The following is a 25,787-nucleotide window of genomic DNA, read 5'->3' as shown; positions in this document are numbered from 1 at the left end:
CAGACAGACAGACCAGTGGAACAGTTCAGACAGACAGACAGACCAGTGGAACAGTTCAGACAGACAGACCAGTGGAACAGTTCAGACAGACCAGTGGAACAGTTCAGACAGATAGACCAGTGGAACAGTTCAGACAGACAGACCAGTGGAACAGTTCAGACAGACAGACAGACCAGTGGAACAGTTCAGACAGACCAGTGGAACAGTTCAGACAGACAGACAGACCAGTGGAACAATTCAGACATACAGACAGACCAGTGGAACAGTTCAGACAGACCAGTGGAACAGTTCAGACAGACAGACAGGCCAGTGGAACAGTTCAGACAGACAGACAGACCAGTGGAACAGTTCAGACAGACCAGTGGAACAGTTCATATAGACCAGTGGAACAGTTCAGACAGACAGAGCAGTGGAACAGTTCAGACAGACAGACAGAGCAGTGGAACAGTTCAGACAGACAGACAGACCAGTGGAACAGTTCAGACAGACCAGTGGAACAGTTCAGACAGACCAGTGGAACAGTTCAGACAGACCAGTGGAACAGTTCAGACAGACAGACCAGTGGAACAGTTCAGGCAGACAGACAGACCAGTGGAACAGTTCAGGGAGACAGACCAGTGGAACAGTTCAGGCAGACAGACCAGTGGAACAGTTCAGACAGACAGACAGACCAGTGGAACAGTTCAGACAGACAGACAGACCAGTGGAACAGTTCAGACAGACCAGTGGAACAGTTCAGACAGACAGACAGACCAGTGGAACCGTTCAGACAGACAGACCAGTGGAACAGTTCAGACAGACAGACCAGTGGAACAGTTCAGGCAGACAGACAGACCAGTGGAACAGTTCAGACAGACCAGTGGAACAGTTCAGACAGACCAGTGGAACAGTTCAGACAGACAAACAGACCAGTGGAACAGTTCAGACAGACAGACAGGCCAGTGGAACAGTTCAGACAGACAGACAGACCAGTGGAACAGTTCAGACAGACAGACAGACCAGTGGAACAGTTCAGACAGACCAGTGGAACAGTTCAGATAGACCAGTGGAACAGTTCAGACAGACAGACAGACAGACAGACAGAGCAGTGGAACAGTTCAGACAGACAGACAGAGCAGTGGAACAGTTCAGACAGACAGACAGAGCAGTGGAACAGTTCAGACAGACAGACAGACCAGTGGAACAGTTAAGACAGACCAGTGGAACAGTTCAGACAGACAGACCAGTGGAACAGTTCAGACAGACAGACCAGTGGAACAGTTCAGGCAGACAGACCAGTGGAACAGTTCAGGCAGACAGACCAGTGGAACAGTTCAGGCAGACAGACCAGTGGAACAGTTCAGGCAGACAGACCAGTGGAACAGTTCAGGGAAATAGACCAGTGGAACAGTTCAGGCAGACAGACCAGTGGAACAGTTCAGGCAGACAGACCAGTGGAACAGTTCAGACAGACAGACAGACCAGTGGAACAGTTCAGACAGACAGACCAGTGGAACAGTTCAGACAGACAGACAGACAGACAGACCAGTGGAACAGTTCAGGCAGACAGACAGACCAGTGGAACAGTTCAGGCAGACACAGACCAGTGGAACAGTTCAAGCAGACAGACAGACCAGTGGAACAGTTCAGGCAGACAGACAGACCAGTGGAACAGTTCAGGCAGACAGACAGACCAGTGGAACAGTTCAGACAGACAGACCAGTGGAACAGTTCAGACAGACAGACCAGTGGAACAGTTCAGACAGACAGACAGACAGACCAGTGGAACAGTTCAGACAGACAGACAGAGCAGTGGAACAGTTCCGACAGACAGACAGAGCAGTGGAACAGTTCCGACAGACAGACAGAGCAGTGGAACAGTTCAGGCAGACAGACAGACCAGTGGAACAGTTCAGACAGACAGACCGACCAGTGGAACAGTTCAGACAGACAGACCAGTGGAACAGTTCAGACAGACAGACCAGTGGAACAGTTCAGACAGACAGACCAGTGGAACAGTTCAGACAGAGCAGTGGAACAGTTCAGACAGACAGACAGAGCAGTGGAACAGTTCCGACAGACAGACAGAGCAGTGGAACAGTTCCGACAGACAGACAGAGCAGTGGAACAGTTCAGGCAGACAGACAGACCAGTGGAACAGTTCAGACAGACAGACCGACCAGTGGAACAGTTCAGACAGACAGACAGACAGACAGACCAGTGGAACAGTTCCGACAGACAGACCAGTGGAACAGTTCAGGCAGACAGACAGACCAGTGGAACAGTTCAGGCAGACAGACAGACCAGTGGAACAGTTCCGACAGACAGACAGAGCAGTGGAACAGTTCAGACAGACAGACAGAGCAGTGGAACAGTTCCGACAGACAGACAGAGCAGTGGAACAGTTCCGACAGACAGACAGAGCAGTGGAACAGTTCAGGCAGACAGACAGACCAGTGGAACAGTTCAGACAGACAGACCGACCAGTGGAACAGTTCAGACAGACAGACCAGTGGAACAGTTCAGACAGACAGACCAGTGGAACAGTTCAGACAGACAGACAGACCAGTGGAACAGTTCAGACAGAGCAGTGGAACAGTTCAGACAGACAGACAGAGCAGTGGAACAGTTCCGACAGACAGACAGAGCAGTGGAACAGTTCCGACAGACAGACAGAGCAGTGGAACAGTTCAGGCAGACAGACAGACCAGTGGAACAGTTCAGACAGACAGACCGACCAGTGGAACAGTTCAGACCGACCAGTGGAACAGTTCAGACAGACAGACAGACAGACAGACCAGTGGAACAGTTCCGACAGACAGACCAGTGGAACAGTTCAGACAGACAGACCAGTGGAACAGTTCAGACAGACAGACAGACCAGTGGAACAGACAGACAGACCAGTGGAACAGTTCAGACAGACCAGTGGAACAGTTCAGATAGACCAGTGGAACAGTTCAGACAGACAGACAGACAGACAGACAGACAGAGCAGTGGAACAGTTCAGACAGACAGACAGAGCAGTGGAACAGTTCAGACAGACAGACAGAGCAGTGGAACAGTTCAGACAGACAGACAGAGCAGTGGAACAGTTCAGACAGACCAGTGGAACAGTTCAGACAGACAGACCAGTGGAACAGTTCAGACAGACAGACCAGTGGAACAGTTCAGGCAGACAGACCAGTGGAACAGTTCAGGCAGACAGACCAGTGGAACAGTTCAGACAGACAGACAGACCAGTGGAACAGTTCAGACAGACAGACCAGTGGAACAGTTCAGACAGACAGACAGACAGACAGACCAGTGGAACAGTTCAGGCAGACAGACAGACCAGTGGAACAGTTCAGGCAGACACAGACCAGTGGAACAGTTCAAGCAAACAGACAGACCAGTGGAACAGTTCAGGCAGACAGACAGACCAGTGGAACAGTTCAGGCAGACAGACAGACCAGTGGAACAGTTCAGACAGACAGACCAGTGGAACAGTTCAGACAGACAGACCAGTGGAACAGTTCAGACAGACAGACAGACAGACCAGTGGAACAGTTCAGACAGACAGACAGACAGACCAGTGGAACAGTTCAGACAGAGCAGTGGAACAGTTCAGACAGACAGACAGAGCAGTGGAACAGTTCCGACAGACAGACAGAGCAGTGGAACAGTTCCGACAGACAGACAGAGCAGTGGAACAGTTCAGGCAGACAGACAGACCAGTGGAACAGTTCAGACAGACAGACCGACCAGTGGAACAGTTCAGACAGACAGACCAGTGGAACAGTTCAGACAGACAGACCAGTGGAACAGTTCAGACAGACAGACAGACCAGTGGAACAGTTCAGACAGACCAGTGGAACAGTTCAGACAGACAGACAGAGCAGTGGAACAGTTCCGACAGACAGACAGAGCAGTGGAACAGTTCCGACAGACAGACAGAGCAGTGGAACAGTTCAGGCAGACAGACAGACCAGTGGAACAGTTCAGACAGACAGACCGACCAGTGGAACAGTTCAGACCGACCAGTGGAACAGTTCAGACAGACAGACAGACAGACAGACAGACCAGTGGAACAGTTCCGACAGACAGACCAGTGGAACAGTTCAGACAGACAGACAGACCAGTGGAACAGTTCAGGCAGACAGACAGACCAGTGGAACAGTTCAGACAGACAGACCAGTGGAACAGTTCAGACAGACAGACCAGTGGAACAGTTCAGACAGACAGACAGACCAGTGGAACAGTTCAGACAGACCAGTGGAACAGTTCAGATAGACCAGTGGAACAGTTCAGACAGACAGACAGACAGACAGACAGAGCAGTGGAACAGTTCAGACAGACAGACAGAGCAGTGGAACAGTTCAGACAGACAGACAGAGCAGTGGAACAGTTCAGACAGACAGACAGAGCAGTGGAACAGTTCAGACAGACCAGTGGAACAGTTCAGACAGACCAGTGGAACAGTTCAGACAGACAGACCAGTGGAACAGTTCAGACAGACAGACCAGTGGAACAGTTCAGGCAGACAGACCAGTGGAACAGTTCAGGCAGACAGACCAGTGGAACAGTTCAGGCAGACAGACCAGTGGAACAGTTCAGGCAGACAGACCAGTGGAACAGTTCAGACAGACAGACAGACCAGTGGAACAGTTCAGACAGACAGACCAGTGGAACAGTTCAGACAGACAGACAGACAGACAGACCAGTGGAACAGTTCAGGCAGACAGACAGACCAGTGGAACAGTTCAGGCAGACACAGACCAGTGGAACAGTTCAAGCAGACAGACAGACCAGTGGAACAGTTCAGGCAGACAGACAGACCAGTGGAACAGTTCAGGCAGACAGACAGACCAGTGGAACAGTTCAGACAGACAGACCAGTGGAACAGTTCAGACAGACAGACCAGTGGAACAGTTCAGACAGACAGACAGACAGACCAGTGGAACAGTTCAGACAGACAGACAGACCAGTGGAACAGTTCAGACAGAGCAGTGGAACAGTTCAGACAGACAGACAGAGCAGTGGAACAGTTCCGACAGACAGACAGAGCAGTGGAACAGTTCCGACAGACAGACAGAGCAGTGGAACAGTTCAGGCAGACAGACCGACCAGTGGAACAGTTCAGACAGACCAGTGGAACAGTTCAGACAGACAGACCAGTGGAACAGTTCAGACAGACAGACAGACCAGTGGAACAGTTCAGACAGAGCAGTGGAACAGTTCAGACAGACAGACAGAGCAGTGGAACAGTTCCGACAGACAGACAGAGCAGTGGAACAGTTCCGACAGACAGACAGAGCAGTGGAACAGTTCAGGCAGACAGACAGACCAGTGGAACAGTTCAGACAGACCGACCAGTGAAACAGTTCAGACCGACCAGTGGAACAGTTCAGACAGACAGACAGACAGACAGACCAGTGGAACAGTTCCGACAGACAGACCAGTGGAACAGTTCAGGCAGACAGACAGACCAGTGGAACAGTTCAGGCAGACAGACATACCAGTGGAACAGTTCAGACAGACAGACCAGTGGAACAGTTCAGACAGACAGACCAGTGGAACAGTTCAGACAGACAGACAGACCAGTGGAGCAGTTCAGACAGACAGACAGACCAGTGGAACAGTTCAGACAGAGCAGTGGAACAGTTCAGACAGACAGACAGACCAGTGGAACAGTTCAGACAGACAGACCAGTGGAACAGTTCAGGCAGACAGACAGACCAGTGGAACAGTTCAGGCAGACAGACCAGTGGAACAGTTCAGGCAGACAGACCAGTGGAACAGTTCAGGCAGACAGACCAGTGGAACAGTTCAGGCAGACAGACCAGTGGAACAGTTCAGACAGACAGACAGACCAGTGGAACAGTTCAGACAGACAGACCAGTGGAACAGTTCAGACAGACAGACAGACAGACAGACAGACCAGTGGAACAGTTCAGGCAGACAGACAGACCAGTGGAACAGTTCAGGCAGACACAGACCAGTGGAACAGTTCAAGCAGACAGACAGACCAGTGGAACAGTTCAGGCAGACAGACAGACCAGTGGAACAGTTCAGGCAGACAGACAGACCAGTGGAACAGTTCAGACAGACAGACCAGTGGAACAGTTCAGACAGACAGACCAGTGGAACAGTTCAGACAGACAGACAGACAGACCAGTGGAACAGTTCAGACAGACAGACAGACCAGTGGAACAGTTCAGACAGAGCAGTGGAACAGTTCAGACAGACAGACAGAGCAGTGGAACAGTTCCGACAGACAGACAGAGCAGTGGAACAGTTCCGACAGACAGACAGAGCAGTGGAACAGTTCAGGCAGACAGACCGACCAGTGGAACAGTTCAGACAGACCAGTGGAACAGTTCAGACAGACAGACCAGTGGAACAGTTCAGACAGACAGACAGACCAGTGGAACAGTTCAGACAGAGCAGTGGAACAGTTCAGACAGACAGACAGAGCAGTGGAACAGTTCCGACAGACAGACAGAGCAGTGGAACAGTTCCGACAGACAGACAGAGCAGTGGAACAGTTCAGGCAGACAGACAGACCAGTGGAACAGTTCAGACAGACCGACCAGTGAAACAGTTCAGACCGACCAGTGGAACAGTTCAGACAGACAGACAGACAGACAGACCAGTGGAACAGTTCCGACAGACAGACCAGTGGAACAGTTCAGGCAGACAGACAGACCAGTGGAACAGTTCAGACAGACCGACCAGTGAAACAGTTCAGACCGACCAGTGGAACAGTACAGACAGACAGACCAGTGGAACAGTTCCGACAGACAGACCAGTGGAACAGTTCAGGCAGACAGACAGACCAGTGGAACAGTTCAGGCAGACAGACATACCAGTGGAACAGTTCAGACAGACAGACCAGTGGAACAGTTCAGACAGACAGACCAGTGGAACAGTTCAGACAGACAGACAGACCAGTGGAGCAGTTCAGACAGACAGACCAGTGGAACAGTTCAGACAGAGCAGTGGAACAGTTCAGACAGACAGACAGACCAGTGGAACAGTTCAGACAGACAGACCAGTGGAACAGTTCAGGCAGACAGACAGACCAGTGGAACAGTTCAGGCAGACAGACCAGTGGAACAGTTCAGGCAGACAGACCAGTGGAACAGTTCAGGCAGACAGACCAGTGGAACAGTTCAGGCAGACAGACCAGTGGAACAGTTCAGACAGACAGACAGACCAGTGGAACAGTTCAGACAGACAGACCAGTGGAACAGTTCAGACAGACAGACAGACAGACAGACCAGTGGAACAGTTCAGGCAGACAGACAGACCAGTGGAACAGTTCAGGCAGACACAGACCAGTGGAACAGTTCAAGCAGACAGACAGACCAGTGGAACAGTTCAGGCAGACAGACAGACCAGTGGAACAGTTCAGGCAGACAGACAGACCAGTGGAACAGTTCAGACAGACAGACCAGTGGAACAGTTCAGACAGACAGACCAGTGGAACAGTTCAGACAGACAGACAGACAGACCAGTGGAACAGTTCAGACAGACAGACAGACCAGTGGAACAGTTCAGACAGAGCAGTGGAACAGTTCAGACAGACAGACAGAGCAGTGGAACAGTTCCGACAGACAGACAGAGCAGTGGAACAGTTCCGACAGACAGACAGAGCAGTGGAACAGTTCAGGCAGACAGACCGACCAGTGGAACAGTTCAGACAGACCAGTGGAACAGTTCAGACAGACAGACCAGTGGAACAGTTCAGACAGACAGACAGACCAGTGGAACAGTTCAGACAGAGCAGTGGAACAGTTCAGACAGACAGACAGAGCAGTGGAACAGTTCCGACAGACAGACAGAGCAGTGGAACAGTTCCGACAGACAGACAGAGCAGTGGAACAGTTCAGGCAGACAGACAGACCAGTGGAACAGTTCAGACAGACCGACCAGTGAAACAGTTCAGACCGACCAGTGGAACAGTTCAGACAGACAGACAGACAGACAGACCAGTGGAACAGTTCCGACAGACAGACCAGTGGAACAGTTCAGGCAGACAGACAGACCAGTGGAACAGTTCAGGCAGACAGACATACCAGTGGAACAGTTCAGACAGACAGACCAGTGGAACAGTTCAGACAGACAGACCAGTGGAACAGTTCAGACAGACAGACAGACCAGTGGAGCAGTTCAGACAGACAGACAGACCAGTGGAACAGTTCAGACAGAGCAGTGGAACAGTTCAGACAGACAGACAGACCAGTGGAACAGTTCAGACAGACAGACCAGTGGAACAGTTCAGGCAGACAGACAGACCAGTGGAACAGTTCAGGCAGACAGACAGACCAGTGGAACAGTTCAGGCAGACAGACAGACCAGTGGAACAGTTCAGGCAGACAGACATCTATTTCTCTAAATGCTGCATCTGCAGGTTGAGGGAGTGAATTGAATCTCAATCATGGAGGGAAAGAGAATGAGGACAGTGAATTTGTATCCCATCCTTTTAAGGAACCATTATCTAAGATGATGTCATTACAGGCTCTTTGATTTATATAAGACCCAGTGTCATGTACAGCATTATTTTTGCATAGGCTACCCCTTTAAAATACATGCAGTCTTAATTCTGTCATACATTTTCAACTTTGATGTGTTGATTTTGCATAAGTCATGGCAAAGACATTCTTTATCTTTTATCGAGTCATTTAGTAGTCTAGTACAAGCAGCCTATAGGCCAAGCCAGTGAGGTTAGTAAAGTTAGGTGGTCAGGTGTGTATAAACTATGTATGCCTGCCTCGGTCATCATAGCAAAGCTTTTGACGGCCTGATGATGCACGAGCAGGCTCCTAAGAGGCGAGGCGGATGAATCCCGACAGATGGCTCCCGGTCCCGTTAACTCATCGCCGTTGCCGTCCCGGTGCGCGTGGATTCCCCGCATTGACTCGTGATGAGTTCAGCAGCAGAGGAGGCGCGCGGAGAGAAAAGAGGGGGGAAATAAGGGGGCCCGCGCGCGCCACACGGGTTTCAGCCGGTGACGTAGCTGCCTGTTAACTCACCAAGCGACATTACCGTATTTACATTTCTGTATCAGAGAACTCGCGAGGTGTAGGCCTACTTCCTACCGGCATTTTATCTGTATGTTTCTAAAATATCCCTTATATACAGCGTATATATAAATACAGCGTACGCGAATATCTGACAATGATCGTCCCACACCACTGATTTCACCCTATTTAACCACCAATCTGGTAAGTGTATAAACTTTTAGTTTATGATTTTGCTTGTTTCATGTTAAAGCCTCGTTTTGTCTTGTCTCTTCTGCTATTGGTTTGATAGCTTTTTGAGCGTTTTATAAGGTTCTATAAGGTATAGCTAGATTTGTACTTTAGAGCTGGTTCTTACAATGAAGATGTTTCACTTCCGATTAAATTGAATCGGAGTTGTGGTGTTTTAATATCTTGCTATAGCATGCAACCCCATTTTGTTAATAGCCTCTACTTTTGGAGATCTATAAGGATGGGAAGTATATGTCCCACTTTGTTTGGTTATATTCACTGAAACGATGTCACCACGAGTTAATGCTTGTGTTCAAGTTTATCCTAATGTCATACTTTTGTTGTGAGTCCATGTTTAGGATAGGCTATTGTAACATATTTTGGTGGTGTATGTGTATTGTGTTGCTCTGTCTGTGAGTCTGTGGGATAGTAAAATGAAAGTAATTGGCGAATTTAGAGAGATGCATCTCCCTAGCCACAGAAGGCAATGCTGTTCCCTCGTCAGCAATGCTACAATGTCTCATGGCGAGTGGAAATATGGACAGCGCATGATGCCATGTCTTTATGACTCATGTGTCGCATATAGCCTAGATGAACTTGAGCAGTAGCCAATGCTGGGCTATATCCATAATACATCATGAGAATGGTATAAACTGTTATTAGGGCACAATAAACATAGACGTTCATTGTTAAAAAGTTGTCAAAACTTAAGAGGTTCTTCTGTCAAATTTTTTCAACTCGCTTCTAAAGTATCCGGATAGTCTGTGAGGGAAACGTTTTACGTGAGATGTGATCCGTTACATTGTAACTAAGTGTGCGTGATGACTTCACTGTAGCTAATTAATCATGGAACCTTCAGGGGTTCCGCTAATGACAACTGCCACTCGGTCATAATTTACTATATCGTAAATATTTTAATTTGATTTAAGGTCAGGGTTAGGCATAAAGTTAGCAGTGTGGTTAAGGTTAGGTTTAAAATGACATTTTAAGAAGATAAATTATAGAAATAGGCGGGGTTTATTACTTTGTGGCTGTGGTAACTAGTGATGACCACAGTGGATAGACTTTGATTCCTCAAAGTAGCCACCCTTTGCCTTGATGACAGCTTTGCACACTCTTGGCGTTCTCTCAACCAGCTTCACGAGGTAGTCACCTGGAATGCATTTAAATTAACAGGTGTGCCTTTATTTCCTTCTTAATGCGTTTGAGCCAATCAGTTGTGTTGTGACAATGTAGGGGGGTATACAGAAGATAGCCCTGTTTGGTCAAAGACCAAGTCCATATTATGGCAAGAACAGCTCAAATAAGCAAAGAGAAACGACAGTCCATCATTACTTTAATACATGAAGGTCAGTCAATACGGAACTTTTCAGGACTTTCAAAGTTTCTTTAAGTGAAGTCGCGAAAACCATCCAGCTCTATGATGAAACTGGCTCTCATGAGGACCGCCACGGGAAAGGAAGTCCCAGAGTTCTCTGCTGCAGAGGATAAGTTCATTAGCGTTAACTGCACCTTAGATTGCAGCCCAAATAAATGCTTCACAAAGAATAACAGACACATCTCAACATCAACTGTTCAGAGGAGACTGCGTGAATCAGGCCTTTATGGTCAAATTGCTGCAAAGAAACCACTACTAAAGGACATCAATAATAAGAGACTTGCTTTTGCCAAGAAACACAAGCAATGGACATTAGACAGGTGGAAATCTGTCCTTTGGTCTGATGAGTGCAAATGTGCGATTTCTGGTTACAACCGCCATGTCTTTGTGTGGTTCCCACCGTGAAGCATGGAGGAGGAAGTGTAATGGTATGGGGGTGCTTTGCTGGTGACACTGTCAGTGATTTATTTAGAATTCAAGGCACACTTTACCAACATGGCTACCACAGCATTTTGCAGCGATACTCCATCCCATCTGGTTTGCGCTTAGTGGGACTATCATTTGTTTTTCAACAGGACAATGACCAAAAACACACCTCCAGGCTGTGTAAGAGCTATTTGACCAAGAAGGAGAGTGATGGAGTGCTGCATCAGATGACCTGGCCTCCACAATCACCCAACCTCAACCCAATTGAGATGGTTTGGAATGAGTTGGACCGCAAAGTGAAGGAAAAGCAGCCAACAAGTGCTCAGCATATGTGGGAACTCCTTCAAGTCTGTTGGAAAAGCATTCCTCATGAAGCTGGTTGAGAGAATGCCAAGAGTGCAAAGCTGTCATCAAGGCAAAGGGTGTCTACTTTGAAGAATCTCAAATATATTTTGATTTGTTTAATACTTGTTTGGTTACTACATGGATTCCATATGTGTTATTTCATAGTTTTAATGTCTTCACTACTATTCTACAATGTAGAAAATAGTAAAAATAAAGAAAAACCCAGCAATGAGTAGGTGTGTCCAAACCTTTTAACTGTGTGTGTGTGTGTGTGTGTGTGTGTGTGTGTATCAAGTTTTGGTTTCATGAGCTGAAATAAAAGATCCCAGAAATGTTCCACACCCACAAAAAGCTTATTTCTCTCAAATTCTGTGCAGGAATTTGTTTACATCCCAGTTAGTCAGCATTGCTCTTTTGCCAAGATAATCCATCCACCTGACAGGTGTGGCATATCAAGAAACTGATTAAACAGCATGACCATTACACAGGTGCACCTTGTGCTGGGGACAATGAAAGTCCACTCTAAAATGTGCAGTTTTGTCTCACAACATAATGCCACAGTTGTCTCAAGTTTTGAGGTAGCGTGCAATTGGCATTCTGACTGCAGGAATGTCCACCAAAGCTGTTGCCAGAGAATTTATGTTCCCGTGGTGGTGGGGTTATGGTATGGACATAACCTACAGACAACAAACACAATTGCATTTTATTGATGGTACAGAGACACCGTGATGAGATCCTGAGGCCTATTGTCGTGCCATTCATCCACCACCATCACCTCATGTTTCAGCATGATAATGCACGGCCCCATGTCGCAAGGATCTGTACACAATTCCTGGAAGCTGAAAATGTCCCAGTTCTTCCATGGCCTGCATACTCTTCAGCCATGTCACCCATTGTGTCTGTTTGGGATGCTCTGGATCTACGTGTACGACAGCGTGTTCCAGTTCCCGCCGATATCCAGCAACTTCGCACAGTCGTCGTAACAGGAGGAGTGGGACAACATTCCACAGGCCACAATCAACAGCCTGATCAACTCTATGCGAAGGAGATGTGTTGCACTGCATGAGGCAAATAGTGGTCAATAGTGGTTTATTTTTAAGATATCTGTGTCCCCAGTCATGTGAAATCTATAGATTCCGGCCAAATGAATTCATTTCAATTGACTGATTTCCTTATATGAACTGTAACTTAGGAAAAATCTTTGAAATTGTTGCATGTTGCGTTTCTATTTTTGTTCAGTGTATATCTATCATTGATAGGTTTAGGTTAGACTGAACTTGAATGACGTGCCTGTGACTCCAACATATTTAAATGGAGTCTACTGTGGTACTACTATAGCCATCTGACATAACTTTGATACCGTAGATGTCTATAGAGCCACACTATCGTCTTCACTTAACTTCTTATGGCTGGGGGCAGTATTGAGTAGCTTGGATGAATAAGGTGCCCAGAGTAAACTGCATGCTACTCATTCTCAGATGCTAATATATGCATATCATTATTATATTTGGATGGAAAACACTCTGAAGTTTCAAAAACTGTTTGAAGGATGTCTGTGAGTATAACAGAACTCATATGGCAGGTAAATCTGAGGTTTGATATGTTTCTACGGACTGTAACGGAACCGTTTGACTTTTCGTCTGCTCGTGCGTCATGAATTTGGATTACTGGGCTGAACGCGCTAGCAACAAGGAGGTATTTGGACATAAAGATGAACTTTATTGAACAAATCAAACATTTATTGTGGAACTTGGATTCCTGGGAGTGCATTCTGATGAAGATCATCAAAGGTAAGTGAATATTTATAATGCTATTTCTTACTTCTGTTGACGACACAACATGGCGGATACCTGTTTGGGTTGTTTTGGTCTCTGAGCGCCGTACTCAGATTATTGCATGGTTTGCTTTTTCCGAAAAGTTTTAAAAAAAAATCTGACACAGCGGTTGCATTAACTTCTTGACGCTACCCATGTCGCAGTATCATTTTAGTCAGCAACCGCTGAATAGCATAGCGCAACAGTCAAATAATATTACCCAAAAAATATTCATATTCATGAAATCACAGGTGCAATATTGCAAAACACAGTTTAGCCTTTTGTTAATCCACCTGTCGTCTCAGATTTTGAAATTATGCTTTACAGCGAAAGCAATCCAAGCGTTTGTGTAAGTTTATCGATAACCTAGCATAGCATTATGTACACTTAGCATCAGGAAGCTTGGTCACGAAAATCAGAAAAGCAATCAAATGAAACGTTTACCTTTGATCTTTGGATGTTTTCACTCACGAGACTCCCATTTACACAACAAATGTTCCTTTTGTTCCATAAAGATTATTTTTATACCCAAAATACCTCCGTTTGTTTTTCGCGTTATGTTCAGAAATCCACAGGAAAGAGCAGTCACGACAACGCAGACGGAAATTCCAAATAGTCTCCATAATGTCCACAGAAACATGTCAAACATTTTTTATAATCATTCCTCAGGTAGTTTTTAAAATATATATTCGATAATATATCAACCGAGTGTGTAGGTTTTTGTGATCTTTCAAGCTCATTTAAAAAAAAATAAAAGCCTGAAACTATGTCTAAAGACTGTTGACACCTTAAGGAAGCCTGAGAAAAAGGAATCTGGTTGATATCCATTTAAATGGTGGATAGGCATGCATAGGAACAGAGAGTTTTCAAAATAAGAGGCACTACCTGATTGGATTTTCCTCAGAGTTTCACCTGCAATATCAGTTCTGTTATACTCACAGACAATATTTTGACAGTTCTGGAAACTTTAGAGTTTTCTTTCCTAATCTGTCAATTATATGCATATTTTAGCATCTGGTCCTCAGAAATAGGCCGTTTACTTTGGGAATGTTATTTTTCCAAACATAAAAATAGTGCCCCCTAGCTTCAAGAGGTTAAGGAGAAGTATATCTAAAGTTCCATGTATAACACTTGTATTTTCATCAACATTTATGATGAGTATTTCTGTAAATTGATGTGGCTTCTGCAAAATCTCCAGATGTTTTTGGAACTACTGAACATAACGCACCAATGTATACTGAGATGTTTTTATATAAATATTAACTTTATCGAACAAAACATACATGTATTGTGTAACATGAAGCCCTATGAGTGTCATCTGGTGAAGATCATCGAAGGTTAGGGATTAATTCTATCTCTATTTCTGATTTTTGTGACTCCTCTCTTTGGCTGGAAAAATGGTTGTGTTTTTCTGTGGCTTGGTGGTGACCTAACATAATTGTTTGTGGTGCTTTCGCCGTAAAGCCTATTTGAAATCAGACACTGTGGTGGGATTAACAAGAAGTGTATCTTTAAAATGGTGTGAAATGTTTGAGGAATTTTAATTATGAGATTTCTGTTGTTTGAATTTGGCGCCCTGCACTTTCACTGGCTGTTGTCATATCAATCCCGTCCCCCCAAAGAGTTTTTTTAAGTGGAATTTGGTACAAGGCACTATCTGGACCAGTGACACAAGCCCAAAGCAGTTGCAGAGAGAACAATTCAATGTTGTATCAACAATAAATTGCTTTCGTTGATTTCGTTTTTGATGCGTTGTTATTGTCAGCAGTGTTTCCCAGCAGTGAATAAACATCCTGTGGCGGACTGCACTAGCATGGAATAGTCCCCGCGATATGCAACTTTTCAGAGAAGTCAGAACCAATACACACAGTCAGTTAGGAGACACACAGTCAGCTTACCGATCGCTGCAGCTGTACACAGCCCATCTGTAAATAGCCCATCCAACTACCTACCTCATCCCCATATTGTTTTTATATACTTTTTTGCTCTTTTGCACAACAGTATTTCTACTTGCACATCATCATCTGCACATCTATCACTCCGGTGTTAATTTGCTATATTGTAATTACTTCACTACTATGGCCTATTAATTGCCTTACCTCCTTACGCCATTTGCACACACTGTATGTAGACATTGTGTTTGTTTATTTCATGTGTGACTCTGTGTTGTTGTTTGTGTCACACTGCTTTGCTTTATCTTGGCCAGGTGGCAGTAGTAAATGAGAACTTGCTCTCAACTGGCCTACCTGGTTAAATAAAGGTGGAATGAACTGACGGTTGGTCTCTGACACTATCCACAGGTGTGACCTACTAATTATGACATAATTGTTCCATCATTGGAATGCCTTGCCTACTGGGTGTGTCAGGTCTATCTGTAATATCTACTGTATTTGTCTGTGTGTGTTTTGGCAAACCATGGATTGCCCCTGTGTAGAACTGTGAATCCATTTTATGGATGTCATTTAACTGGCCACAGACTGTAGCCAGCCAGTAATTTAGACATGCATTTCATTTCTCTTAAAACTATCTTCTGTCATTGCCCACAAAAGGAAAACGGCCCAGCAGTGATTAAAGTGTTTGTGATGTCCCCGGAGGAGGACATACTGTATCAGCGTTAACCCTGCTGACACACACCTCTGACACACAGACACGTGTACTATGGACAAACACACACACGCATGTACTATGGACACACACACGTGTACTATGGACACACACACGTGTACTATGGACACAGACACTGATGCTCCTGAAGCTTTCTCCAAGAGGAGGAGAGTCATGTTATCATGCAGGCCAAATTCTTGGCAGAAAGTTCCATTGTGAAGGGCCAAATTCCTGCTCGGTTAAATAAATAGGCGCCATCCCACTGTAGCTGAGGAGAGGAGAGGGTCTTTCATAACTCACTCCTCTCTGTCCTTCCTTCCTTCCTTCCTTCCATCCGTCCCTTCCTTCCTTCCTTCCTTCCTTCCTTCCTAGTGGCCTGGTTATGTAATGTGTAGGGCTTTGTGACCTGACCAGGGAAAACTCTGGGTTCTAAATGAGAGGGGTTCACCCCAATACCTTCTGGTAGAGATGGGGTGAACCAAGCACGGCCTGGATATAGACGAGGGTGTGTCTATGTGGGATTGTATCCCCTTATTGGTTTGTAATTTCTTTGAGTGAATGTCTTGTCTCAAGGAGGAGGGAAAGAAGTGGAGTGGATAAGGAGAGAAAGGAAGAGGTTAAGAACAGTGGATAAGGAATGAAAGGAAGAGGATAAGAACAGTGGATAAGGAGAGAAAGGAAGAGGATAAGAACAGTGGATAAGGAGAGAAAGAAAGAGGATAAGAACAGTGGATAAGGAGAGAAAGGAAGAGGATAAGAACAGTGGATAAGGAGAAAAAGGAAGAGGATAAGAACAGTGGATAAGGAGAGGATAAGAACAGTGGATAAGGAGTGAAAGGAAGAGGATAAGAACAGTGGATAAGGAGTGAAAGGAAGAGGTTAAGAACAGTGGATAAGGAGTGGTTAAGAACAGTGGATAAGGAGTGAAAGGGAGAGGTTAAGAACAGTGGATAAGGAGTGAAAGGAAGAGGTTAAGAACAGTGGATAAGGAGTGGTTAAGAACAGTGGATAAGGAGGGAAAGGGAGAGGTTAAGAACAGTGGATAAGGAGGGAAAGGGAGAGGTTAAGAACAGTGGATAAGGAGGGAAAGGAAGAGGGTAAGAACAGTGGATAAGGAGTGAAAGGAAGAGGTTAAGAACAGTGGATAAGGAGTGAAAGGGAGAGGTTAAGAACAGTGGATAAGGAGGGAAAGGGAGAGGTTAAGAACAGTGGATAAGGAGTGAAAGGGAGAGGTTAAGAACAGTGGATAAGGAGTGAAAGGGAGAGGTTAAGAACAGTGGATAAGGAGGGAAAGGGAGAGGTTAAGAACAGTGGATAAGGAGTGAAAGGAAGAGGATAAGAACAGTGGATAAGGAGTGAAAGGGAGAGGTTAAGAACAGTGGATGAGTGAAAGGAAGAGGTTAAGAACAGTGGATAAGGAGAGGTTAAGAACAGTGGATAAGGAGTGAAAGGGAGAGGTTAAGAACAGTGGATAAGGAGTGAAAGGGAGAGGTTAAGAACAGTGGATAAGGAGTGAAAGGAAGAGGATAAGAACAGTGGATAAGGAGTGAAAGGGAGAGGTTAAAACAGTGGATAAGGAGTGAAAGGAAGTGGTTAAGAACAGTGGATAAGGAGAGGTTAAGAACAGTGGATAAGGAGTGAAAGGGACAGGTTAAAAACAGTGGATAAGGAGTGAAAGGAAGTGGTTAAGAACAGTGGATAAGGAGAGGTTAAGAACAGTGGACAAGGAGAGGTTAAGAACAGTGGATAAGGAGAGGTTAAGAACAGTGGATAAGGAGAGGATAAGAACAGTGGATAAGGAGTGAAAGGGAGAGGTTAAGAACAGTGGATAAGGAGTGAAAGGAAGAGGTTAAAAACAGTGGATAAGGAGTGAAAGGAAGAGATTAAGAACAGTGGATAAGGAGAGGTTAAGAACAGTGGATAAGGAGTGAAAGGAAGAGGATAAGAACAGTGGATAAGGAGTGAAAGGGAGAGTTTAAGAACAGTGGATAGGAGTGAAAGGAAGAGGTTAAAAACAGTGGATAAGGAGTGAAAGGAAGAGGTTAAGAACAGTGGATAAGGAGTGAAAGGGAGAGGTTAAGAACAGTGGATAAGGAGTGAAAGGGAGAGGTTAAGAACAGTGGATAAGGAGTGAAAGGGAGAGGTTAAGAACAGTGGATAAGGAGTGAAAGGAAGAGGATAAGAACAGTGGATAAGGAGTGAAAGGAAGAGGATAAGAACAGTGGATAAGGAGTGAAAGGGAGAGGTTAAGAACAGTGGATAAGGAGAGGTTAAGAACAGTGGATAAGGAGAGAAAGGGAGAGGTTAAGAACAGTGGATAAGGAGTGAAAGGGAGAGTTTAAGAACAGTGGATAAGGAGTGAAAGGGAGAGGTTAAGAACAGTGGATAAGGAGTGAAAGGGAGAGTTTAAGAACAGTGGATAAGGAGAGGTTAAGAACAGTGGATAAGGAGTGAAAGGGAGAGGTTAAGAACAGTGGATAAGGAGTGAAAGGGAGAGGTTAAGAACAGTGGATAAGGAGTGAAAGGAAGAGGATAAGAACAGTGGATAAGGAGTGAAAGCAAGAGGATAAGAACAGTGGATAAGGAGTGAAAGGAAGAGGATAAGAACAGTGGATAAGGAGTGAAAGGGAGAGGTTAAGAACAGTGGATAAGGAGTGAAAGGGAGAGGTTAAGAACAGTGGATAAGGAATGAAAGGGAGAGTTTAAGAACAGTGGATAAGGAGAGGTTAAGAACAGTGGATAAGGAGTGAAAGGGAGAGGTTAAGAACAGTGGATAAGGAGTGAAAGGGAGAGGTTAAGAACAGTGGATAAGGAGTGAAAGGAAGAGGATAAGAACAGTGGATAAGGAGTGAAAGGAAGAGGTTAAGAACAGTGGATAAGGAGTGAAAGGGAGAGGTTAAGAACAGTGGATAAGGAGTGAAAGGAAGAGGTTAAGAACAGTGGATAAGGAGTGAAAGGAAGAGGATAAGAACAGTGGATAAGGAGTGAAAGGAAGAGGATAAGAACAGTGGATAAGGAGTGAAAGGGAGAGGTTAAGAACAATGGATAAGGAGTGAAAGGGAGAGGTTAAGATTAGTGGATAAGGAGAGGTTAAGAACAGTGGATAAGGAGTGAAAGGGAGAGGTTAAGAACAGTGGATAAGGAGTGAAAGGGAGAGGTTAAGAACAGTGGATAAGGAGTGAAAGGGAGAGGATAAGAACAGTGGATAAGGAGTGAAAGGAAGAGGATAAGAACAGTGGATAAGGAGAGAAAGGAAGAGGATAAGAACAGTGGATAAGGAGGGAAAGGGAGAGGTTAAGAACAGTGGATAAGGAGTGAAAGGGAGAGGTTAAGAACAGTGGATAAGGAGTGAAAGGGAGAGGTTAAGAACAGTGGATAAGGAGAGAAAGGGAGAGGTTAAGAACAGTGGATAAGGAGTGAAAGGGAGAGGTTAAGAACAGTGGATAAGGAGGGAAAGGGAGAGGTTAAGAACAGTGGATAAGGAGAGAAAGGAAGAGGTTAAGAACAGTGGATAAGGAGTGGTTAAGAACAGTGGATAAGGAGTGAAAGGAAGAGGATAAGAACAGTGGATAAGGAGTGAAAGGGAGAGGTTAAAAACAGTGGATAAGGAGTGAAAGGAAGAGGTTAAGAACAGTGGATAAGGAGAGAAAGGGAGAGGTTAAGAACAGTGGATAAGGAGAGAAAGGGAGAGGTTAAGAACAGTGGATAAGGAGAAGGAGTGAAAGGAATGTCAGCCAGCATGCCTCAACAGACAGACAGACAGACAAACAGGCAGACCTACAGGCAGACAGACAGAAAAGAGGAGACACCACAATCAAGCTCTTAAATGTCCCAGCTGATAGTGACTGTAACTGTGGTTACTCCAACAGCAACAGGAAGCTTACTGCAGCCTCTCACCTCTGAGTATTTGGGACAAGAGGAGGAAACCAACCTAAACTACACACATTACACTGTATTCACTGGGAACACACACACACACACACTGTACAAAGTCATACATGATCTATGGTAATAGTTAACGGGTCAGGTATATTCTTTGTAAGTTGTGGATCTTACTTTGACTCTCCTACACACCTTGGAAACGTTTAATGCCCCGACTTAAAAACATTTTGGCCTGTGTAACAGGATACAGCGGTGTGGCTGGGCTGTTATGAAGCCGTCCGTCTGTCCTGCCGTACATACAGGAAATGGAGCAGTTGGGAACACATCCAGGCGGCCCGTGCCACTGCGGTCCCCATCCCAATGTCAGCCAAGAATATCCCTGCCAAGGAAATTCCCACTTCAATCCCAAGTCTGAATTCGACCTGGGCCCAGTTCTCTGGACGCAGGGCTCAGGAACATTGTAATTGAAGGAGAGACTGCGACACGAGCTAGAGGGGGAACTATTTCAGACCTGGAACGCTATATCCTAGTCCTAGTGATCAGAGGGGGAACTATTCCAGAGACACGAGCCAGAGGGGGAACTATTCCTGAGACACGAGCCAGAGGGGGAACTATTCCTGAGACACGAGCCAGAGGGGGAACTATTCCTGAGACACGAGCCAGAGGGGGAACTATTCCTGAGACACGAGCCAGAGGGGGAACTATTCCTGAGACACGAACCAGATGGGGAACTATTCCAGAGACACGAGCCAGAGGGGGAACTATTCCTGAGACACGAGCCAGAAGGGGAACTATATCTGAGACACAAACCATATGGGGAACTATTCCTGAGACACGAGCCAGATGGGGAACTATTTCTGAAACACGAGCCAGATGGGGAACTATTCCAGAGACTCTGAGACACGAACCATATGGGGAACTATTCCTGAGACACGAACCATATGGGGAACTATTCCTGAGACACGAGCCAGATGGGGAACTATTCCTGAGACACGAACCAGATGGGGAACTATTCCTGAGACTCGAGCCAGAGGGGGAACTATTCCTGAGACACGAGCCAGAAGGGGAACTATTCCTGAGACACAAACCATATGGGGAACTATTCCTGAGACACGAGCCAGAGGGGGAACTATTCCTGAGACACGAGCCAGAAGGGGAACTATTTCTGAGACACAAACCATATGGGGAACTATTCCTGAGACACGAGCCAGATGGGGAACTATTTCTGAAACACGAGCCAGATGGGGAACTATTGCTGAGACTCTGAGACACGAGCCAGAGGGGGAACTATTCCTGAGACACGAACCATATGGGGAACTATTCCTGAGACATGAGCCAGATGGGGAACTATTCCTGAGACACGAACCAGATGGGGAACTATTCCAGAGACACGAGCCAGAGGGGGAACTATTCCTGAGACTCGAGCCAGGGGGGGAACTATTCCTGAGACACGAGCCAGAAGGGGAACTATTCCTGAGACACAAACCATATGGGGAACTATTCCTGAGACACGAGCCAGATGGGGAACTATTTCTGAAACACGAGCCAGATGGGGAACTATTCCTGAGACTCTGAGACACGAGCCAGAGGGGGAACTATTCCTGAGACTCTGAGACACGAGCCAGATGGGGAACTATTCCTGAGACACGAGCCAGTGGGGGAACTATTCCTGAGACACGAACCAGATGGGGAACTATTTCTGAAACACGAGCCAGATGGGAAACTATTCCTGAGACACGAGCCAGATGCGGAACAATTCCTGAGACACGAGACAGATGGGTAACTATTCCTGAGACACGAGCCAGATGGGGAACTATTTCTGAAACACGAGCCAGATGGGGAACTATTCCAGAGACTCTGAGACACGAGCCAGATGGGGAACTATTCCAGAGACTCTGAGACACGAGCCAGAGGGGGAACTATTCCTGAGACACGAGCCAGATGGGGAACTATTCCTGAGACACGAGCCAGATGGGGAACTATTCCTGAGACACGAGCCAGATGGGGAACTGTTTCTGAAACACGAGCCAGATGGGGAACTGTTCCAGAGACTCTGAGACACGAGCCAGATGGGGAACTATTCCAGAGACTGAGACACGAGCCAGATGGGGAACTATTCCTGAGACACGAGCCAGATGGGGAACTATTCCTGAGACTCTGAGACACGAGCCAGATGGGGAACCATTCCAGAGACACGAGCCATATGGGAAACTATTCCTGTGAGACAAGCCAGATGGGGAACTATTTCTGAAACACGAGCCAGATGGGGAACTATTTCTGAGACTCTGAGACACGAGACAGATGGGGAACTATTCCAGAGACTGAGACACGAGCCAGATGGGGAACTATTCCAGAGACTGAGACACGAGCCAGATGGGAACTATTCCAGAGACTGAGACACGAGCCAGATGGGGAACTATTTCTGAAACACGAGCCAGATGGGGAACTATTCCTGAGACAAGAGCCAGATGGGGAACTATTCCTGAGACACAAGCCAGATGGGGAACTATTCCTGAGACACGAGCCAGATGGGGATCCATTCCAGAGACTGTGAGACACGAGCCAGATGGGGAACCATTCCAGAGACTGTGAGACACGAGCCAGATGGGGAACTATTCCTGAGACACGAGCCAGATGGGGAACTATTCCTGAGACTCTGAGACACGAGCCAGATGGGGAACCATTCCAGAGACTGAGACACGAGCCAGATGGGGATCCATTCCAGAGACTGTGAGACACGAGCCAGATGGGGAACCATTCCAGAGACTGTGAGACACGAGCCAGATGGGGAACCATTCCCGAACCCGGAGAGCTGTATCCCAGTGATCTCGGTTTTAGACACGCAGCGGAAATACAAGTTTCAGGAGATGCTCAGAAACACGGCATTGGAATTAGGTTCTCTAATTCTATAAAATAGACACACAGAAGCACACACACACCTGATGAACCACCTCTCAATTTCCTCTGAAATATTTGTGATTATAACCAAAGGCTTTTCTGCTCTCTCTTTTGTTAATTTGATTGGATGAATCCAGGAGATGGGAGGGGCTAATATATTATGAAGAGGGGTGGGTCTAGGGGAGAAGGAAGAAAGGGTGAAACCATCTATTCATTCAAGGTCAAAGTGTGAGATGTCAGGGAGTGCATGACTTTAGGAATGTCCTCTTCAGAACTGGGGTCAGCTGAAGCCACAGAAGAGAGACCACAGGAGTGGCAGCCATCTTAGAAAACGAGAAGCGACAAAAGCCACACTGTTGACAAACTGAGCAAGATGTGGCCACAGCTACATCCAGCCAAACCTAGTCACGCACACACACACACGCACAAACACAGACGCACAAACACACACATACATACAGTGCCTTGCGAAAGTATTCGGCCCCCTTGAACTTTGCGACCCTTTGCCACATTTCAGGCTTCAAACATAAAGATATAAAACTGTATTTTTTTGTGAAGAATCAACAACAAGTGGGACACAATCATGAAGTGGAACGACATTTATTGGATATTTCAAACTTTTTTAACAAATCAAAAACTGAAAAATTGGGCGTGCAAAATTATTCAGCCCCCTTAAGTTAATACTTTGTAGCGCCACCTTTTGCTGCGATTACAGCTGTAAGTCGCTTGGGGTATGTCTCTATCAGTTTTGCACATCGAGAGACTGAATTTTTTTCCCATTCCTCCTTGCAAAACAGCTCGAGCTCAGTGAGGTTGGATGGAGAGCATTTGTGAACAGCAGTTTTCAGTTCTTTCCACAGATTCTCGATTGGATTCAGGTCTGGACTTTGACTTGGCCATTCTAACACCTGGATATGTTTATTTTTGAACCATTCCATTGTAGATTTTGCTTTATGTTTTGGATCATTGTCTTGTTGGAAGACAAATCTCCGTCCCAGTCTCAGGTCTTTTGCAGACTCCATCAGGTTTTCTTCCAGAATGGTCCTGTATTTGGCTCCATCCATCTTCCCATCAATTTTAAACATCTTCCCTGTCCCTGCTGAAGAAAAGCAGGCCCAAACCATGATGCTGCCACCACCATGTTTGACAGTGGGGATGGTGTGTTCAGCTGTGTTGCTTTTACGCCAAACATAACGTTTTGCATTGTTGCCAAAAAGTTCAATTTTGGTTTCATCTGACCAGAGCACATTCTTCCACATGTTTGGTGTGTCTCCCAGGTGGCTTGTGGCAAACTTTAAACAACACTTTTTATGGATATCTTTAAGAAATGGCTTTCTTCTTGCCACTCTTCCATAAAGGCCAGATTTGTGCAATATACGACTGATTGTTGTCCTATGGACAGAGTCTCCCACCTCAGCTGTAGATCTCTGCAGTTCATCCAGAGTGATCATGGGCCTCTTGGCTGCATCTCTGATCAGTCTTCTCTGAAAGTTTAGAGGGACGGCCAGGTCTTGGTCGATTTGCAGTGGTCTGATACTCCTTCCATTTCAATATTATCGCTTGCACAGTGCTCCTTGGGATGTTTAAAGCTTGGGAAATCTTTTTGTATCCAAATCCGGCTTTAAACTTCTTCACAACAGTATCTCGGACCTGCCTGGTGTGTTCCTTGTTCTTCATGATGCTCTCTGCGCTTTTAACGGACCTCTGAGACTATCACAGTGCAGGTACATTTATACGGAGACTTGATTACACACAGGTGGATTGTATTTATCATCATTAGTCATTTAGGTCAACATTGGATCATTCAGAGATCCTCACTGAACTTCTGGAGAGAGTTTGCTGCACTGAAAGTAAAGGGGCTGAATAATTTTGCACGCCCAATTTTTCAGTTTTTGATTTGTTAAAAAAGTTTGAAATATCCAATGAATGTCGTTCCACTTCATGATTGTGTCCCACTTGTTGTTGATTCTTCACAAAAAAATACAGTTTTATATCTTTATGTTTGAAGCCTGAAATGTGGCAAAAGGTCGCAAAGTTCAAGGGGGCCGAATACTTTCGCAAGGCACTGTACATACATGCACACACATGCATACGTACATATGTAACAGTATAACTTTAGTCCGTCCCCTCGCCCCGACCAGGGCGCGAACCAGGGACTCTCTGCACACACAGACAACAGTCACCCACGAAGCATCGTTACCCATCGCTCCACAAAAGCTGCGGCCCACTACTTCAAGGTCTCAAAGTGAGTGACGCTATTAGCGCGCACCACCGCTAACTAGCTAGCCATTTCACATCGGTTACACATATATACATACATACATACATACATACATACACACGTACACACACACACATACATACACACATACACACACACACGCATACATGCATGCATACATACATACATACATACACACATACACACACACTAGAGGTCGACTGATTATGATTTTTCAACACCCCACACCGATACCGATTATTGGAGGACCAAAAGTGCCGATACCAATTAATCGGACAATTTTTTGGTGTTTTTTTTTTGTTGTAATAATGACAATTACAACAATACTGAATGAACACTTATTTTAACTTAAGATAATATATTTAAAAAAAATATTTAGCCTCAAGTAAATAATGAAACATGTTCAATTTGGTTTAAATAATGCAAAAACAAAGTGTTGGAGAAGAAAGTAAAAGTGCAATATGTGCCATGTAAGAAAGCTAACGTTTCAGTTCCTTGCTCAGAACATGAGAACATATGAAATCTGGTGGTTCCTTTTAACATGAGTCTTCAATATTCCCAGGTAAGAAGTTTTAGGTTGTAGTTATTATAGGAATTATAGGACTATTTCCCTCTATACCATTTGTATTTCATTAACCTTTGACGATTGGATGTTTTTATAGGCACTTTAGTATTGCCAGTGTAACAGTATAGCTTCCGTCCCTCTCCTCGCTGGCTCCTCTCTGGGCTCGAACCAGCAACACAACGACAACAGTCACCACGTCAAAGCAGCGTTACCCATGCAGAGCAAGGGAAACAACCACTCCAAGGCTCAGAGCGAGTGACGTTTGAAACGCTATTAGCTCGCGCTAACTAGCCAGCCATTTCACATCGGTTACACCAGCCTCATCTCAGGAGTTGATAGGCTTGAAGTCATAAACAGCGCAATGCTTGACGCACAACGAAGAGCTGCTGGCAAAACGCACAAAAGTGCTGTTGAATGAATG

The 25,787-nt window shown here is 45.8% G+C and overlaps 1 protein-coding gene across 4 annotated transcripts in view; it reads left to right on the top strand.

Annotated features, from left to right (window-relative positions):
- Positions 1-25,787, top strand: part of LOC110508013 (tumor necrosis factor receptor superfamily member 19L) — a 79,233-nt gene that overhangs the window by 8,120 nt on the left and 45,326 nt on the right. Inside the window, exon 1 of one of the 4 annotated variants that reach the window (XM_036964959.1) lies at positions 8,932-9,185. The exons of 1 other annotated variant lie outside the window; for it this stretch is intronic. The gene's annotated coding sequence lies outside the window, so the exon portion shown is untranslated. Of the gene's footprint in view, positions 1-8,931; positions 9,186-25,787 lie in introns of those variants that run through there. 2 more of the 4 variants (XR_005039984.1, XM_036964961.1) reach the window with 2 other exon arrangements.

This window comes from Oncorhynchus mykiss, chromosome 27, assembly GCF_013265735.2.
Source record: "Oncorhynchus mykiss isolate Arlee chromosome 27, USDA_OmykA_1.1, whole genome shotgun sequence".
Taxonomy (NCBI): Eukaryota; Metazoa; Chordata; class Actinopteri; order Salmoniformes; family Salmonidae; genus Oncorhynchus; species Oncorhynchus mykiss.
This window is presented reverse-complemented; position numbering and strand designations above follow the sequence as displayed.